The sequence below is a fragment of the Ictidomys tridecemlineatus genome, chromosome 7 (genome assembly GCF_052094955.1).
Source record: "Ictidomys tridecemlineatus isolate mIctTri1 chromosome 7, mIctTri1.hap1, whole genome shotgun sequence".
Taxonomy (NCBI): domain Eukaryota; kingdom Metazoa; phylum Chordata; class Mammalia; order Rodentia; family Sciuridae; genus Ictidomys; species Ictidomys tridecemlineatus.
In genome coordinates this window covers 69,897,263-69,913,395 of record NC_135483.1, presented here as the reverse complement: position 1 = coordinate 69,913,395, position 16,133 = coordinate 69,897,263, and the positions used below count along the sequence as shown (strand labels likewise).

Below are 16,133 nucleotides of genomic sequence, written 5' to 3'. Positions count from 1 at the left end.
TAATGATGAGTATCCCTTTGAATAAAAAGCTGGACAATTCATCTTCATGTGGAAACTTCAAGTTAACTCTCTTCTTAGTAAGATTTCCTCCATGGATTTCTTAGGTTAGATTTTCCACATTAGTTCAAAACACTTGCTGGGCCTGGTGGTGCACGCCTGTAATCCAAACTGATTTGAAGCTTGAGGCACGAGGATTCCAAGTTCAAAGCCAGCCTCAGCAATTTAGTGAGGCCCTAAGTAACTTATGGAGACCCTGTCTCAAAGTAAAAAATAAAAAGGGCTGGGGATGTGGCTCAGTGGTTAAGTGCCCTTGGGTTCAATCCCTAGTACCCAAACCAAACCAAAACAAAAAAGAAAACAACAACAACAGTCTCTTACTCAACTTATTTTTTAAAATCATTCATCACTAGGCTAGTTTGCAGTTGGGAAATTTAAATGTTTGTTAATAAGTATAATGTGAAAAACTCTCAAAATCATTTTATGTTAGCTAAAACCTAAACCTAAGCTACTGTTTTTCAAACTAAGCTCCATGGTCAAGTCAATTTGGTAAACATTCATATACTCTACTTCCCCAACCCTCAAAATACATAACACCCATTAAAATATCAAATACTTTTTAAAGTATTTGTTTAGAAAACCTGTTCACCATGGGGTTGTTCAAACTTAATAAAGAAAGAACTTTCAAACAACAGCTATTAATATGTTATGAGACTCTGAAATTTTGTGGACTAGCATCTGGTATATTCTTGCCAAAGAAAAACAGTATGAAAATAGCAAGATAAATACAGAATAATAAGATACGTTTCAAAATTGCTCATGAATGAACTTTGAAAAACATGCCATTTTAGTGTATGGGCACCCCTTTCCCTGCTGGGCCACAAGTAATTAAATTGTCATAAATATATTTCAGAATATCAGAGCTGCCACTTCAGAACAACTAGTAAGGCTTCTTATGATAAGGAAGTCAGCAGAGCCCTTGGAGGTGAGTTCTCTGAGGGCTTTGTAAAGGGAGAAAGGACTCCTATCCTTATCCTCTCCCAATGCAGAAAGGTGATTTGCTTTCTTGGTTCTGAGAGAACAATTTATTGACTAAATCGGGGCAGTTTTTAGAGTGAAAGAAGCACTGTTCCTAAATATGTAGGACTGCGAATGCCTTCTGCAGATTGAAAAGCCTGGCCACACTCCCTCTATGTACATACTGGGCCATGCAGGTCTGTTTGGGAATGCTTATAACTGTTGCTTTCCTGGTCTCCTCAGAAAATGAAGAATATATTCAAAATGAAAACACACACACACACACACACACACAGATATGTGAGGACATTTATTATGGCAATTAGCACACATCATTAAAAAAGGGTGAGAAGTTCCACAATATGCCATCTAAGCAGGAGAACCAGGGAAGCTAGTGGTACAATCCTCAAATCCAGGAACTCAGGTGTCTGCAGGCAGGGGAAGATGGATGTCCCAGGTTAAGTAGAGTTTCCTAGTTCTGTTTCTTTGTTCTGTTTGGGCCCTCAGGGTATTGCATGAGTCCACAGAGATGCAGGCAGAGCCTGTTAATTCAGTCCACTGATTCAAATGTAATCTTTTCTAGAAACACCCTTACAGATACACGCAGAAATAATGTTTACCAGCTATCTGGGCATCCCTTAGTTCAGTCACATCAACACATAATGTTTAGCTATCACATACGATGACAACTATTTTAGATGAAGAATTTAAATGAAGCACACCAAGCAACAAAACAAAATGAACAAAAAGAAGGAGGGGGGAGGGAAGGGGGAGGAGAGGTGGAGGGGGGAGGGGAAGGAGGGGGAGAAAAGGAAAAAAGAAGCAGGGAAATTAAAAGATGTAAAACTATTGAAATAGTAAAATTTAGGGCCTAAAATGGATTTTTAAAAGGAAAAAAAAGTTCAAGAAATAAAGTCCCTAAGAGAGCCTAAGTTAAAGGACAATCTACAATTTCTACACAACATCTGGTAAGGTGAAAATAATTCAGATTTAGAAACACAGAAACTGGTTTGAAAGCTATTAGTTGTACAACTTTAGCCAATTCACTTCTACAGAGTTCCATTCTTTTCTTCTCAAGATGGACTCTGTTTTGCTTTCAGTGTGGGAGATGGCACCCAGACCTCATGTGTGCTAAGCACATACTCTACCACTCAGCTACAGCCCCAGCCCTGGAACACGTCTTGATACTTACAGGGTTGTTTTGATTGCTGAGTGGGGCAGTATCCAGGCAAGTGCACTGAAAATCACAAAGGTGCTACGTTAGTTGTGCCTTTACCTAGTTTTTTTTACGCTAAGCAACAGTGGTATATCTCAATGATTTCCTAGCCCCTGGTCTTCTAGATGTTCTTGCTCTTCTGAAGGATAAAAAACAAAACTGAGTCTTAGACCAAATTCCATATTTGTGTTCTTTGTTGCCCCCAATGAGGGACTTTCAAAAACTTTTTATGCCTAAGTGCTTGAAACCATCTTAAACTAGGCTGTTCCAGGGAAGCAGAGTGAGGGGAAGAGTTCCCTGTGCAGATACTAAAATGACACTTAGGCTATGCGCACAGACCAGCCAACACCTTATTTCAAATGAGAGGACAGCTCCATTCTGAGCACTTAATATGGTCCTATTATAAGATATTTCATTCCCAGTGGCATTAATGAGCTCATTCCTGGCCAAAACATTATCATCCATTGTGTAGAGCACACTTACAGTTGTCTCTATTGACTTTGCCTGAACTACTTAATAAACAACATCAATAGTGACTTAAGAAATAGAGTATCAAACACAATTTAATATATGGGTTTCAAGTATTTGATTTTAAACATTTTTATCTTTTCTGTAATGTGTTTAGCAGACAGCCTTTTCCAGCTCCACCTGGATTCCCAATCCACTCACATATTCTCCACCATGACAGTACCTCAAATTAATCTCATTTATTCTATCATTTTCTACCTTTCTTTTTTCCCCTTTCTGGAACTAGGAATTGAACTCGGACATTCTACTGAGCTACATCCTCATTCCTTTTTATTTTTAAAATTTTGACAGGGTTTTACTAAGTAGTTGAGATTGGCCTTAGACTTGGGATCCTCCTGCCTCTGCCTCTCCAGAACGTGGGACTGTTTGCATGACCATATCCTGCTTCTACAGAACTTTTGAGATTCTCCAGACTCTGGCAGATATTCTGCACCTCGCATTTTTCCTCTCCCTGGTTGATGTGCAGTTTTATACAGAATGACAGAGTGATGAGTGAGAGCTATTTCCTTCAACTTGTTTTTATAACTCTGGAAGAACGAGCAGCATATAGTGGTTGCAGTGTGGGAACAAAAATAGAGTGCTCATTTTGGTTTGAGATGATGGAAAATACTATAACTTCTAAAAGCATATCAGTCTTTTAAAATTCCAGAGTTACTAACTGTGAAAGTTCTGTATGATGGGCTATTCATAATCATTAAGTGCAAATACTAAGAATGAGTTCTGGCAAAATGTTGGCAAAAATGTCCCCTTTGACTCAGTTTTAGTTCTCTACCAGCCTTTGGTTCTATTGTCTCTGATTTCCCAGAGAAAATGATTTCTCCTCCTCCTCCTCCTCCTCCTTCTTTTTCTCCTCCTCCTCCTCCTCCTCCTCCTCCTTCTTTTTCTCCTCCTCCTCCTCCTTTTTTTCTTCTTCTCCTCCTCCTCCTCCTCCTTCTTTTTCTCCTCCTCCTCCTCCTCCTCCTCCTCCTTTTTTTCTTCTCCTCCTCCTCCTCCTCCTCTTCCTTCTCCTCTTCCTCCTCCTTCTTTTTCTCCTCCTCCTCCTCCTCCTCCTCCTCCTCTTCCTCCTCCTCTTCCTCCTCCTCCTCCTCTTCCTCCTCCTCCTCCTCCTCCTCCTCCCTCTCCTTCTTCTTCTTCTCTGGAGATTGAACCCAGGAGTGCTTAACTACTGAGCCACATCCCCAACCTTTTTTTATATTTTATTTAGACATGATACTGCTGAGTTGCTCAGGCCCTGGGCAAGTTGCTCAGGGTGGCTTTGAAATCACGATCCTCCTGCCTCAGTTTTCCAAGCTGCTTGGGATGGATTTCTTTAAAAAATTTTCTTAGAATTATTGCCTATTAAAAAACAACCAGGGGAAAGGGCTCAGGGTGTGAAATATGGCGGATGACATGGACCAGCAACAAACTACTAATACCATAGAGGAGCCCCTAGATCTCATTAGCCTCAGCCTGGATGAGCAAATTTACATGAAGATAAGAAATGACTGGTATTTTGAGGCAGATTACATGCTTATGACAACATTTAAATATGATCCTGGGCTATGTGGAAAAAAATGTGACTACTATAGAAATCAATGAAAAGACTTATGAAGAGATATATAAGTCAATAAAGTGGAATACTCTAATGCTTTTTTGTCTGGGGTTGTTCTTGTTGCCCCTCTATTGAGAGTTGGTTGAAACAAATAATTGATTCTGTGTAGAAAATAGGAGACTTTGTACAATTGCCTCTTTAAAATGCACAAGATACTCAAAAGAGAAGCCTGCATAAGTTTTGATATTAAGACATGGCCCAAGGATTCTTCCACCCTTGAAATGAGTTGATTTCAAATGACTTACAACTTCTTAAGCTCAATGCATTTTTTTCTCCAACACTTCCAAAACCACTTTTTCAAGAGTTAATCTCCTCCATTATTCTTGCAGTCAAGTTTTGATGTTTTTTAAAATTAGATTTGATGTTTGCTTTTTGTTTTCTTAAAAAAAAACAAGAAAGGAAATCTCAAAGCAATTAGATTCTGATGATAGAACATGAGGTGCTATGTAACTGGGATTTTCTTTTTTTAATATAAGACTTCCTGGACTATTCAAATCACATCACATCACATAAGTAAGCACTTAACACTGCCTACACATACCTTGCTGTGTTAGGTTTCTGCAATACAAACACAGCATAACAGAATTATGTTTAAAGTATAGATATTGCAGAACACTGGAAAATGTACCAGAACCTAATCTTCAGGGTTAGAGATTTTAAAATGAAGTAGACATATTTCCTGTCTTCCATGGATCAACATCTAATTAAAGAGCAATATTAGATTATGAAGAGTGTGCTGGGTAATTGCCATAGAAACTATATCATAGAGAAGAAGGCAACATTTAGTGAAGGTCCAGCCTGTGGTAATGCTGCAGTATGTCACCTCACAAACCCACAGTGTGGATATGTAGAAGCCTTATTTTCTATTTTCAGATATCTAAGATGGAAGATGTTATATTTTTAACTATAACTAATAATGCATGTTAATTGTACAAAAAAAGGGGTTTCACTGTGGTATTTCCATGCATGCATATTTCCATGCATGTCAACCCTCCTTTTAATCCTCTTGTATTCTCCCCTCTCTCTCCTCCTTGAAGTCTCCTTCACCTTTGCTAATAGCCCCTCTTCTACTTTCAGGTCATCTTTCTTTTGTTTGTTTCACATATGAGAGAAAACATGTGATACTTGTTCTTCTGCGCTTGTATCACTTAACATGATATTCTCCAGTTATAGCCATTATTCCTGCAGATGACATAATTTCATTCTTCCTTATGGATAAATAGTACTCCATTGTGTATACATACCATAGTTTACTTATCTGTTGATGGGCACCCAGGCTGATTTCCATATATTAGCTATTGTGAACAGTGCCACAATAAACATGGGTATGCAGGTATCTTGTTTGCATGCTGACTTTATTTCCTTTAGATAAATATCCAGGAAGAGTATAGCTGGTCATATGGTGGATCAATTTCTAATTTTTGAGGAACCTCCATAGTGGTGGTACTAATTTACGTTCCCACCAAGGGTATAGAAGTGTTCCTTTTTCTCCACATACTTGCCAATCTGAATGGGAAGAGACAACATCTCAATGTATTTTTGATTTGCATGTCCATGAAGGCTAAAAATATTGAACATTTTCTCATATATTTGTTGGCTATTTGTATTGCTTTTGAGAAATGTCCATTTAGATAATTTGCTGTTATTTGACTACATTATTTGTTCTTTGGTTGTTTTTGAGTTCTTTACATGTTCTGGATGTTGATCCTTCTTAGATGAATAGCTGGCAAAGACTTTTCCCAATTCTGTAGGTTGTGTCTTCCCTCTGCTGTTTTCTTCACTGTGGAGAAGGTTTTTTATTTTATGTAATCCCATTCGTCATTTTTTTGCTTTTGTTTATGCAGAAAAATCATTGCTATGTCAATATCTTGGAATGTTTATTCTATGTTCTCTTCCAACAATTTCAGTGTTTCAGCTCTTATATTAAAGTTTCTGACACATTTTGAGTTGATTTTTTGCTCAGGATGAGAAGATAGGGGTCTAGAGTCAGTAGGCGAATACCCAGTTTTCCCAGCTGTCATTGTTTCAGCGTATGTTTTTTGACAACTTTGTCAAGAATCAATTGGCTGCATGGATTTATTTCAGGGTACTTTATTCTATTCCTTTGGTTTATGTTTCTGGTTTTAGTCCAACACCATGCTGCTTTTGTTACTAAGTTCCGCAGTTTGTTCCTTTATTTAGAGATCATGAATGGATTACTTTTCTAATTTTTTTTCTCAGTAAGTTCATTATTGGATATAGAAAGACTATTGATTTTTGTAGGCTGGTTTTGTATCCTGCTACTTTGCTGAATTAATTGAAAGCTCTAAGAGTCCTTTGGGTTTTCTAAATATAGAATCATATCATTTTTTAAACAGGAATAATTCGACTTCCTCCTTTTGCATTTGTATCTCTTTTATTTTTTTCCTTTTGTCTAGTTTTTATAGCTGAAGTTTCAAGTGCTATGTTGAATAAGAGTGATAAGGAGTGGCCACCTTGACTTGTTCCTTATTTTATTTTTTGATACTTAGGATTGAAACTCGGAGATGCTCCACTGCTAAGCTATATCCCTGACCCTTTTAATTTTTTCAAAATTTGGGGAAGGGTCCTGTTTAGATGTTCAGGTTGGCCTTGAACTTGTGATCCTTCTTAGCCTCTTGAGTAGCTGAGTTCACAGCTATATATAACCATTCCAGACTTGGTCCCTGATTTTAGAGGAAATGTCTTCAGTTTTTCCCCATTCAGCATGATATTGTCTATCTGTCATGAGAAGCCTTTGTTATTGTTTTAGTCAGCCATTTCACTGCTGTGGACTCAAAGATTTGACCAGAACAACTGTAGAGGAGGAAAAGTTTGAGGGTTCACTGTTTCTGAGGTCTCAACCCATAGACAGCAGACTCCATTTGTCAGGGTTCCAGATGAGACAGGACATCATGGCCGAACATGAACGTGGGGCGGGGGAGGCTCACATGACAATCAGAAAGCAGAGAGAGAGAGACACTCCTCTTGCCAGATACAAATATATACCCCAAAGCCACACCCCCAATTCCTATCAGGGGATGAAGTCACTGATTGGGTTAAGACTTCTCACAACCCAATGATTTCTCCTCTGAACCTTCTTTGCATTGTCTCATGTGTGAGCTTTTGGGGGTCTCCTCACATCCAAACCTTAACAAGTGTATTGAGGTTGATCCTTCTACCTAATTTATTCAGGGTTTTATCATGAAGGTATGTTTGTTTACTTTATTGAGATACTGAGGATTGAATGCAATCCCCTCATGCACTCTAACACTGAACTATATGCCTAGACTTTAAATTTTATTTCAAGCTGGCTTCAAACTTGTGATCCTCCTGGCTTATTTCCCCTGCACCCTATGCCCTGCAACAGGGAACTGGGATTACAGGTGTGGGCAACCAGGGCAGGCAGGGATATTGAAACTTATTAAAGGCTTTTTCTAAATTTATTGATATGATCATGTGATTTTTATCCAAGATTCTATTTATGTGCTCTATGTCATTTATTGAGTCATATAGGTTAAAACATATTTGGATTCCCTGAGATGAAACCAACTGAATTATGTTGTATATGTTTTAATAGGCTTTTGCATTTTATTCACATGTATTTTATTGATGATTTTTGCATCTGTGTTCATCAAGGATATTAGTCTGTAGTTTTTCTTTTTGTTGTGTCCTTATTAGGTTTTGGTAACAAAGTAATGCTGGCTTTGTAGAATGAGTTTGGAAGGGTTGCATCCTTTCTTATTTTATGGAATAGTTCGAGGAGCATTAGTATTAGTTCTCCTTTAAAATCTGGTAAAATTTACCAGTAAATTCATCTCATCTTGGACTTTTCTGTGTTGGAAGATTTTTTATTATTGCGTCAATCTCATTATTTGATATTGACCAACATAGTTGTTTTTTTTTATATATACGTGGTTCAATTTTAGTAGGTCATATGTTTGCAGAAATTTGTCCGTTTCTTCTAGAGTTTCCAATTTATTGACCTATATATTTTAAAAAATATTCTCTAATATCCCATGAATTCCAGTGGTATCTGTTGCAATATCCTCTTTTTCAGTGTAATTTTATTTATTTGAATGTTCTTTCTCTTTCTTTTGGTTACTATAGCAAAAGGATTGTCAATTTTGTTTATCTTTTCAAAGAACCTACTCTGTTTCATTGATCTTTTGTATTGTTCTCTGAGTCTTGATTTCATTTATTTCTGCTCTGGTCTTTATTATTTTCTTCCTCCTACTGATTATGGGTTTAATTTGTTCTTGTTTTTCTAAGACCTTTAGATGCATCACTGGGTTATTTTTTGAGATTTCTGTTATTTTAATGTATGTGCCCATTGCTCTAAATTTCCCTTTTATTCCGCTTTAGCTGTATTATCCATAGTTGGATATGTTATTTCCAGTTTTTTTTTAATCTAGGAATTTTATTTTCCCTGTGATTTCTTTAATCACCCGGCATTTGTTCAATGGAGTATTGTTCAATGTGCAAGTGTTTGTATAGTTTCTGTAGTTTCTCATGCTGTGAATTTCTAGTTTCACTATATTGTAATCTGATAAAATGTGGTGATTCTTGTTTATGTTTTGTCTGGATGATCTATGTATAGGTAAGAGTGAGAAATTGATGTCATCACTATTATTGTACTGGAACATTTCTCTCCCTTAATGTCCAGTAATGTTTGTTTTATATAATTGGGTGCTTTGACATTAAGTATATATATATATATATATATATATATATATATATATATTTATAATTGTTATTTCTCCATGAGTAATTGTTCCCTTGATCAATATATAGTGACATTCTTCCTTTTTCTTCTGATTTTTGGCTCAAAGTCTTTTTTTGTGGTCAGATATAAACATAGTTTCTCTTGCTTGTTTTCAGATTCCATTTGCATAGAATATCACTTTCCATCCTTTCCCTTTGTCTTCATAAGTTTTTACTGGTGAGGTGAGTTTCTTGCAGGCAGCATATTGTCGAGCATTTTTTTTTTCTTAATTCAAGCAGCCAGTCTGAGTCATTTAATTAGAGAATTAAGACCACTTAATTCATGGTTTTTATTATTATTGAGATGTACATACTTTCCTGTCGTTTTGTTGTTTTTCTTCTAGTTGTTTTGGACATTCTATTTCTTCTTCTTTCATACATCTTAGAGTTTTGATGGTTTACTCTATTTTAATTATGGTTGATTCTTTACTAATTCTCATTTGCTTATCTACTCTTCTAGTGAAATTTATTTTTTCCCATGTTCTCAAGTTTATCTTCCTCCTCTGTATGTAGGACTTTTTTTTTTTTTTTTAAGTAACTTTTGTAATACTGGTTTAGTGGCCATGACTTCTCTCAATTGGAAGGCCCTTGCTTCTACTATGATTCTGAAGGATAACTGGATTTCGTAACCTAGGTTGGCAGTTACAGTCTTTCAGGGCTTTACACACATCATCCCATGTTCTTCTGTCCTTTAGTGTCTGTTGAGAAATATGCTGTTCTTTTGATGGGTTTGTCTTTAAATAATTTGGCACTTTGCTCTCATTTTTAATATTTTTTTGATGTGTGTACGTTTGTAAGTTTAATTGCAATATGTCAGAGAAATGGCTTTTCTGATCATGCTCATCTGAAGTTCTAAAAGTCTCCTATAACTGGGTATTCATAACTTTCTCGAGATCTGGAAAAATTTTCTGCTATTATTCTCTGAATAGATATTCTATTCCCTTAGCCTGCATCTCTCCACCCTTGTTTATACCACTTATCCTTATGTTTGGTATTTTAATAATGTCCCTGAGATCTTCTATCTTCTATTTAATCTTCTTCATTTTGTTTTCTTTTTGGTGAGGCTTTCACCAATAGATCTTAAAATCTGACTTATTGAGCTATCATTTCCAAGACTTCTATTTGATTCTTTTTCAGAATCTCTCTCTCTTTATTTAATTGCTTTTTAATATCCTGAATTGCCTTCCTTAATTTATTTATCTGGTTAATTGTATCCTCTTGCAATTCATTAATCTTTTCAACAATCATTCCTTTGAATTCTTCATCTAGCATTTCATACACTGCTATCTTTGAAATCAGTTATTAGAGAGTTATGAAGTCTAGGAGATGTCATGTTGCCTTTTTTTCATTTTTTAAAATGTTTACATGTTGAGATTTTCTCATCTGGTGGGATGGATATCTCTTCTACTTTTATGTGAGGACCTTATTATTAAGCAGTCTTTCCTGATCATGAGCCCTGAGATATTAGCTTATTGTGTAGTGTTGAGTTTAATTCCAATTGGACTTTGTAGACTCAGGGAAGTTTGATTATTTGATTTGAGTTATACAGCAGAACCCTGATTTAGTCAGAGATTCACTTACAAAATTTCACAGGTTTTGGGTCAAATGTTTTTCCAGAAGGAACAGTTGGAAATTCAGTGTTTCTCAAGGAAATGTCAAGTATTTCTCACTGTCTTCAAAGTCCTTAATCTGGTTCCAGTAATTAATATGTCCTCAATGTAAATAGCTGCATTTATAGTCAATAAACATGATTTAATTAATTGTGGTAAAAATAAACTTGCCTTAAAAATTTAAATGCATAATCACATATTTCCACAATATTTCACAACATAAAAAATTTCCCATGTGCAAAATCATATTATTAAAATGACTGAAGTATGGCAAGATAGCAGAGATAACTGGATTTGTTCTTGTGCTTGCCTAAATGTTCTGTTGATAGGCCAGTGATGTTTGAATGAGTGATCAAATAAATACATATACAATTCATAAATTATTATAATTATATCCTTCAAAGTTTGCTTTTTCTTTTCTTCTTGAAAAATTACTCATTTATGTTACTTCTACTCAAACTATGAAATTTACTTATTCAAGAATCTACTGCATTCGAGCTATTTTAGAAGGAATTGACAAATTAATTCTGTCATTTATCTTAAAGTTTCTACTGATCAAATCTTCCTCAGACTTAGGAGCAGGGTCTGTTTCTGACATTGTCAGAAATCCAACACTGAAAACCTCATTGCATTTAGATACAGTCACCTTTTGTTTAGAAGAGATAGGGAATAGCCTCCAGCTGTGATATCCTAACATCACATGGGGAGGTTTGAATCAGCATAGTGGGAGTTTTTATGCTCTGTACATAATAGAAAGAAGGTCCCTCCTGATCCTCTTGAATGGGTTCTTAAACATCAGCATATCACTAGTAGAGATTGCATTGTGTATTGAATTCTGAGTGACTGAGATGTCTGCCTTCCTCTTCATACATTTCTTTTTTTTAAAGTTTTTTTTATTTGTTTTAATTAGTTACACATGACAGTACAATGATCTTGACATATCATACATTTGAATCAGATGGGGTATAATTTCTCATTTTTCTGAGTGTACAGGTTGCAGAATCACATTGGTTATCCAGTCACATATATACATACAGCAATAATAATGTCTATTTTATTCTGCTATCCTTCCTTTTCTTTGTGATGTGTTGCTGATATGCAGAACCCTCTAAAACACTCTGGGATTCCCTTGTCCAGTTTTAAGGGCAGCATTGACCTCTCAATAAACTGTGACTTTTGAAAGTGTCATTTTCTTTAATTCTTTAAATGAAAAGTCATTTTACAAAGACGATATTTTTTTTCTCTCACAGAAGACTAAATATTTTACCAATTTGGTATCCATTCTTTTAGTAAATATAGTTATGTGTTAGCCATCACAGTGGAAGACCCATTTTGTTAGTCAATATTGATATGATTCTTACTTAACTTGGTTGTTGTTTTTCATGGTCACTAGAGCAGATTTTATGTTATAAACACTGATCCAATGAGCAAAATGAAATACTTCTGAATTCAAATACCTAAAGACTTTGTGTGTGTGTGTGTGTGTGTGTGTGTGTGTGTGTGACTAAAGTAACATTAATTGCTTAACTTTTAGAAAGACGGATTTTAATCTTCAACAGATACTTGATTATCAAAAAGATGTCAGTAAGAAGAGGGACATTCTAGAAAAAAAATGGGCTGGTCAGATTAACTTCATTCAATTACATTGTTGTAGTTCCTAAAAAAAGGTAAAATATCACAGTATAACTCTTGCTTTAGATAATCTAAAAAAAGACAAAATGGCTTGGGTTGCCAGGAATTGAGCATGGTGATTAAGAAACTGATTTATAAAGCAGAGAAAGAATTCATGTCACTACCCAACACAAAGCAAATCTTCCAATATGGAATTATTTCCATCTTGTTCTTAATCTGATAGAATGCTTAGTCCAGATCCCTGTCAACTCATATAACTTACGCAACTATTCATCCATTCAGCTCCAAGGCAAAAGATTAGTAATTCATATTTGCTTCATGAAAATATGATCATAAAAATATCTGGACATATGTTGACCATCAAAATCAGGTACTGTATCTTTTCTTCAGAATTAGTTTAACTGATTAAATGTGTTCAATATATTGCAGCATTTACATTTATAAATTCATTTAGTTCAGCATACTTTTTTGGGGCATATTTTTTGTTTATAAAAAAAAGCCTGGTTAAAATTATGCTTTGTATTAAAAAATTGAATTTGAAGTGTTTTCCTAGTTTTGAATTGAGGATTCATTTTCCTAGTTGAGCACAAAGTGTAGCGATTCTACGAGAAGCAGAGTACCTTCTGAGGAGTATATATGGTACGAAATGCAACGGAACACTCATTTATTCCATGATTTCCAAATGTGGAGGAAAACAAGGAGCTACTTAGCTCTATTTAATAAATTTTCTCTGATGCCTATGCAGTCATGCTTCTGTTGATAGTTTGGGCTATTGTTACCATAAATGACTTGTGCTGGTGATTGGGGAGTAAAGGAAGAACTTTATGTGGGTACATGCTACGATCCCCATCCTGCTGCATGTTGAGGTAGTGTGACTTAGTGTCAATCTTCACCTGAGATTTGAAGTGACCATTGTGCAGGCCCATACCTGTTAGCTTCTCCAAAACAGAGGAAACAACATTCATGGGATCTGTGGTAAGGGATGCCATATAAGATGAGTCAGGATTTCACAAATCACCCTGCCTATCAGTCTTCTTTTTTATTTTATTGACAACTTTTCATTGTAAGCCTTTCCAGCCATAAATTTAGGTTAGAACTGAAACAGAGAAGGGTAACTGAATATCAGTTGGCATTGAAAAGGAAAGAGATAGTAGAGAGAAGGCATAGGGCCAGTGTATAGAAGAAAAAAAAAAATCACGGAGGTAGAACCTGGGGGTGTAGCCCAGTGGTAGAGTACTGACTTAGCATCTGGGAGGAACTGCTTCCATCTCAAGCCCTGTTTAAAAAAAATCACAGCTGTGGGTGGTGGTGCACACCTGTAATCCCAGTGGCTTAGGAGGCTGAGGCAGGAGGATCTTGAGTTCAAAGCCAGCCTAAGTGCTAAGCAACACAGTGAGACCCAGTCTCTAAATAAAATACATATAGGGCTGGGGATGTGGCTCAGTGGTTGACTGCCCCTGAATTCAATCCCCAGTATGAAAGAAGAAAGAAAGGAAAGAAAAGAAAAGAAAGAAAGAAAGAAAGAAAGAAAGAAAGCAGGCAGACATAGAACTTAAAAAAGTCTTTTGCGAGGCTGATGTGGGAAGATCATGAATTCAAAGCCAGTCTCAGCAAAAAAGTGAGGCACTAAGCAATTCAGTGATACCCTGTTTGTAAATAAAATACAAAATGGGGCTGGGGGTGTGGCTCAATGGCCTAGTTCCCCTCAGTTCAATCCCTGGTACACCCCTACCCTCACAAAAAAAGTCATGGTTTATGGTCAATGTCTCAGGATCTGGAGACAGATATTTTAAAATTACAGAAAATTCTTTTAACGTTTCAGCCTTAGTAGAACTATAGAAAGCAATCAGTAAGTAATCTCATAGATCACTACTTGCATATTCACACTTTTATGTATTTTTTGGAAACGAAATTTAAAAATGTGTCCTTCCTCATTTATATCATGTACTGATTTTTTTTTCTTGCTGACCTACTCTAGGTAATTGAGAGCTAAAGGATATGCTCATGAGGTTCAGGTCTTTGGAGTTGTAGTGGCTGTTGTGGGGGCACTGTTCCATTACCTTCTAGGATGGTGCCCCTTATTTCTGTAGCTAATGGGAGCGTTGGAGGCTGAGGATTCTCACCTAAGTCCCTCTGTGGGACTTGCCTTAGACCACCAAGAGCCACCTAAGCCAAGGTCTCATACCAGGGATTTGCCCTTCCTCTCTGCTATCTAACTCTCCTTAACAGCCCATATTCCACTAAAGGGAAGGTCTCTTGTCTGCCTTCCAGGGACAATTCTGAAGAGTCCCCTCAGCTCCAGGGCTTTTTACAGATTTGGCTTAGGCCTTTTTGAAATTGTGTCATATTTCTGTCCCTTTTCTGTCCTATTTCCTTCCCTTTCAGTAGACATAGTGAGCCAGTAACCCAGCTACATCCAAATCTCGTTTCAGGGTCTCATTTCTTGCAGTATTGCTGATGTAAACTTGATCTGACTTGGTGTGATTCATTCTTGTTGACCAGAGCTATCCTTTTAGGTCTAGTTACATGCACAGTGCAGTCCGGTTTAACTCTTGAGCTCCTAAGAGAACAGGGTATAAAAAAATATACCCTCATGTACAGTCACTTCTCTGGCATAGTATATTAAAAGTTCTCCAGTTGATTACATGCTGTGCAAAACCAGCTCTTCTCCAAACTATGGGCATATATTTATTTAATATTTATGGGGGGTATTATGGTTTGGAAATGAGGTGTCCCCCCAGATCTTCTCTTAATGCAGCAATATTCAGAGGTGAAATGATTAAATTATACAAGCTGTAACCTATTCTGGCCATTCTACTTTGAATGGATTGACTGGGTGGTGACTGTTGGCAGGTGTGAGGAGGCTGGGGGAGGTGAGTCACTGGGGCTGTGCCCTGCAAGGATGCATCTTTCCTTCCCTCACTCTGTCTCTGCTTCCTAATTCACACCAATGAGTTGAGAAGTTTTCCTCTGCTGGGCCCTTCATTCATGATGTGCTGTCTCACTTTGGGCCCAGAGAATTATGAAAGACTGAGACTTCTGGGACTGTGAGTCAAGTTAACTTTTTCTCCTCTATGTTACCCTTGTTGAGTATTTGGGTAACAGCGATACAAAAGCTGACCAAAACAATGGGCTTTACTTTGGGGTTCCTGGTTTCCATTTTTGCGACCATACCTTATTTAAGACCTTAAAAATCCACTTCAAAGAAGCCACACCTATGAAATCACCAAAAACTAAACCAAAACAAAACAAATCAAAAACAAAAACAAAAACAAAAAAACAAAAAACAAACCAAACAAAAAAACCAAACATGGTCTAAAACTCTTTCTTTTGTAATGTTCCTTGGATTTTTATTAAGATTTGCTTACCTACCTGCCCCCCACAGGTTTTGAAGGAATGATCAGTGATCCTGATCCACTCTATTCAAATCAGCATAGCCACCAGGGCTCCTCAAGTGTGAAAGAAGAGGCAAAGAAGCAAAGAAGAAACTGGCAGTTTCCTTTGAATAAATAATCAAATCAATTGAATAACAACAGTAACTGAGCTGTGCTTACCAATAATATTTACTATTATAGAGACAAAAGTTTAAATAAAAATACTATCACAGATATAATTTAAGCAACGATAGACTCAGCTCCAGTTATACTTTCTTCATTAGAAACTTTGAACAATTTCTTTTTTTTGTATGAAAGTTACAATTTCAATACTAGATATTATCTATTGTACTTTGAGTCTGTCCTTTTAGAATGTACAATTGTGAAATAACCTTCTAAGAACTGCA

The 16,133-nt window shown here is 36.4% G+C and overlaps 1 pseudogene; it reads left to right on the top strand.

Annotated features, from left to right (window-relative positions):
• The first annotated feature begins 4,135 nt into the window (after positions 1-4,135).
• On the top strand, positions 4,136-4,435 carry LOC101971698 (U6 snRNA-associated Sm-like protein LSm3 pseudogene; annotated as a pseudogene).
• Positions 4,436-16,133: the final 11,698 nt, after the last annotated feature.